The sequence below is a fragment of the Henckelia pumila genome, chromosome 4 (genome assembly GCF_033568475.1).
Source record: "Henckelia pumila isolate YLH828 chromosome 4, ASM3356847v2, whole genome shotgun sequence".
Lineage (NCBI taxonomy): Eukaryota > Viridiplantae > Streptophyta > Magnoliopsida > Lamiales > Gesneriaceae > Henckelia > Henckelia pumila.
In genome coordinates, this window is record NC_133123.1 from 103734542 (window position 1) to 103738735 (window position 4194).

At 37.1% G+C, this 4194-nt stretch overlaps 1 long non-coding RNA gene across 1 annotated transcript; it reads right to left on the reverse strand.

Moving 5' to 3' along the window:
- Positions 1-1711: 1711 nt before the first annotated feature.
- Positions 1712-3896, reverse strand: LOC140894518 (uncharacterized). Its single transcript, XR_012153849.1, has 2 exons — positions 3683-3896; positions 1712-1891 (listed from the first exon to the last, which is right to left on the reverse strand). It is a non-coding gene; the product is annotated as an uncharacterized lncRNA (long non-coding RNA).
- Between the last annotated feature and the right edge of the window lie 298 nt (positions 3897-4194).

The following is a 4194-nucleotide window of genomic DNA, read 5'->3' on the forward strand; positions in this document are numbered from 1 at the left end:
TAGTATGGATTCCGAGGACGGAACTATTAAGTTGGGGAGAATGTAGAACCCGATTTCTAATTAAGTTAATCAATTCTCTAAAAATATTCAATTAGCCAAAACACGATTAAGGAATTCCCAATTGGATTTAAGGAATTGGAAATCGGATTCAGAACAATCGGAAATGGTTCCGATGACTTCAAGTTATTGGATAGTTTGGAAGCTATGAAGAGAAGATCGAAAGCAGCGTTGTACTTCGGAGGCAAAGGGTGAGTTCGAAATATCCGAACCCGTGATCGGAAGGTCCGATCGCCTTTGGAAAAATTATTGGCTTCCTGATTGGTGAATTGACGCGAGAGATCGGAAGCTCCGAACAATAGTTCTGAAGATCCGAACTCCGTCGACAGCAATGTGTTGTCCAATCAAGGACACGCGTTTGGTAGCTAGTGATCGGATGCTCCAAAGTCAGTTCGGAAGCTCCAATCCAGGGATCGGAAGGTCCGATCTTCGCCTATAAATAGGAGTCGAGAACTTCACTTTCATTTTCAAATTCACTCTTCTCTCTCTCGTTTCTTGTTGATTTGGAAGGTTTTCAGTCGTTGTCTTGAGGACCAGTTGATAGCGAGGCTATCGAGATCGTAATGGAGTTGTCTAGAGTTTCAAGACATCAACATCAAAGGGCTAACGACGGAAGCAGGTATAAGTCTAGATTCTGATTAGATTTTGTGAGTAGTTATTAGTCTAGTTAAGGCTTTTAGTAGACAGTAAGTGATATGGTGATTATCTACTTATAGGCTTGGACTAGAGAGCCAATGTTGTCAGGTTATTTATCTTGGGGTACGGACGTACTATCCGGGATATCCTGGTTGAGTATGCATGTTCTATATTTGCATGTTTATATGGCATAACTTATGTGCATATATTATATCACAATTATTATGCTACATGTATTATCATATTAATCATGTACCTTGATATAACCCGTAGTGGGGTCGCTCAACCCTGAGTTCTTGAGTGAATGATTGGACCTGTTGTGTTACGGGATCAGGTCACTTATATCCAAATTTTCTTTTTGGTGTGCGAGTCACCTCTTGATGCGATGACCTACCGTGCTACATACCATGACACCCTTAATTGAATCGTTTTTTTTTACCGTGATAGGTTTTCGATACCATTCGAGAATTAGGGTCATTCGGGAATAGTTTACAACCCTTTCCTCCCTCTTCTTCACGCCGCCACAAACCATCTCCGTCTTCAAGGCCGATTTTCATGCGAAATCCCTCAAAAAGTTGTCACTCTCACTTGATGGCGGATGCTTTTGGAATTTATTTCCTAAGAAGCGGATGCTTGTAGTTCGAATTGGCAAAGGGAAATATTCATTTTGCGCGTGAAAGCTCATCGGATCGTGCCGACTGACGCATCAATTTTTTCAGATTGAGGTAATTTTTACATAGATAAATAACCCTTGATGCGACTCATTTCAGTGGGCACACAGTGCTAGTCGCCAAAACTGAAGACTTCACATTCACGTGATGGTAAACCAATTGAATCTTGGGCTAAACTGCAGAAACATCTCAAAAATTGTTTGTGTTCATGCACTCATATATAGTTTGATTCAATCGGTAGTTAAATTAACCGAACACACATTCCTCGTTATCTACCGATTTTGGATTTTGTCCATTAATCAGCCATCAAGTTGTGTAAGCTCCCTAAGTAAAAAACAGTAGAGGCAAATATTAAAAGAAACTGGAATCTGAAACGTAACAACTCGTCTAATACATCGAAATTTCTAGGTGATATTGTCTTAACAAGAACATGCAATGAAAACAAAATTTCTTATAGCCTTCTTGCTTCCCTCTCTACCAGAAACCTTCCGCCTCTGACCGGGCTGCTCAAGAGCTATTCTGACACACTACAACACAATTAGAGCAATCAATGGGTTACCAACTCTCCGGCGACAAGTAAAAGCATGTTTGCATAAAACACCTTAAAGAAAATCAGAAAGTTCGCAAGTGCTTACTCTTGATTCTAAAATTGGGCTTCATGAACCCTCTTTTCTACTGCTTATGCAAAACACAAGTTCTTAAAATCCAATGTTTTATACTTTATCATATCAAGAGTTTCCTTATAGCATACTTCTTTCCGAGTATCTGCAATTCATATACGACATTAACGATAATTTAAGAAAATCAATTCCATAAATTGCGGGCACATGTAATCCCCGCTTTTATTTTCAAAATGTTTTTTTATAAAGTGATACTACTATTACATAAAAGTATTCTGTTTGTAAAAGCTAATTAAGACTTTAACTTTCTTGCAAGTCCTTTGAGCAATTTGAATTTGCTTGAGCAGTCGTTACTGCCCGAAAACACAAGGAATTTGACATGAGGAATATACAAATGCAGAAAATAAGAGATATTATATACAGATTTGAAGGCTTTGCATTCATTTTACTGCTGTCATTTTTTACCCTCAAGGAACTTATAGAACCTTTTGATTCTCCAAAACACTTTACAATCACTCCATTCAAATTATGTGGCTGAAAGTCCGAAACTCTTAGCCTTATGCTTTTATACCTTAGTCAGATTAGACTAAGTCGATAACTAAAAACCAGATTCCACTTCAACTATGTCTAAGTGATTTAATGCTAAAACAACCGAGTCAACAAGCCTCAATGATTGCTCGAGTTTACAACTAGGAATAATAGTAAAAAACCGAGTCACAAAATTTATGATCTTAGAATCTCTGATATCATGCACACTTACGTAGAGCGGTAACAAGAATGACTAATCAGTCAACTTATCCACTATCTCCCCAGAAAAAAACCAAGTCCTAAAAAGTCGCTAGAGTATGACAAACCTCAGGATTTTATATAACCAGTATTTGCTATAACTCACAAGAACATTCTTTACTCTTTGTAAGAGGATGAACCTCAGGATTTTATATAACCAGTATTTGCTATAACTCACAAGAACATTCTTTACTCTTTGTAAGAGGATGAAGGACTTGAAGGAGATGTGAGTTTTTAAGTCTCTGGTTTTTGTAAATAATATTTGACAGCAAGATAGTTATTAGCTAGGTATGCACGAGAATGATTAGCCTCGGAAGTTTCAAACCATCAGGTAACCTTAACCTCTTGAACGCAATGCCAGTAATTCCAACCGAATAAAACTAAATCGGGCACCAAAATTATACAACTTAGATGATATGAGTACCACATACCCCCAGAAAAATTCAAGCAATGTCACCACGATTCTGAACACGAATAACCTCTCATATGTCTTTTCCTTAAAAAGTTAAACCAAAACTACTTTTCTTGGTGGAGTACTATAGCTCGTGCCCAAACATTATTTGCAACACTTCTCCTAGAATTTCATTCAGTTTGATAACTTGATTGATTATCAGTTCGTCATTCTTGAACCGGTAATATCATGACTCCAAAACACCAAAAAAAACCTATTGAATCCATCATGACCAGAGTTGCATTACGCAATCCCAGGTTTCAGACAAACAAATTATACTACAGTTTTATCCGGGATCCTTCCATGACCCACAGAAACAAACATCGAAACAAGAAGGAAGAGCCGAAAATCAAATACATACAACGACGTCATAAAAGGAAACCACAAATTGATTCCAGAAAAATGTAGACTCTACAAAAGCTAAATCGCACAAAACGAGAAATAGGTTGTCGAAAAGTCACCTTTCTGAATCAAAATCCAGCCATTTTGTAGAGAATGAAGCCGAGGAAACTGAAGAAAATGCACAGGAAAAGGTAATCCACAAAGACGAAGAATGTGGGTGACCCATAATTACTCTTCGCCGCCGATTTCCGATTCGCTTGATGCTTCAATACTGATCCCTCTTCATTTACTCCAAGATTTGCCATAATGATGATGCAGAACAATAATGTAGATCTCTCCTCCTCTCACCACCCCCGAAGTAAAATGATATTGCAACATGAAATTCGTTAACATTTTTAATTCATGAATTTCCATTTTTTTCTTTTAAAAAAATATATCTATCAATTTTTAATAAGCATGGGTAAACCATGTAAACCCTCGAACTAACGCAATAGTCTGCAAATTACGAGTCAGATAAAAAAATCACTTTTTAAAAAAGTATTTTTTCAATTAATAAGGTGTTTGGATGGTCAGATAAGTACTTAAAAAAGTACTTTTTAAGTCAAAAAATAAGTTTTTTCAAAAGCAAAAA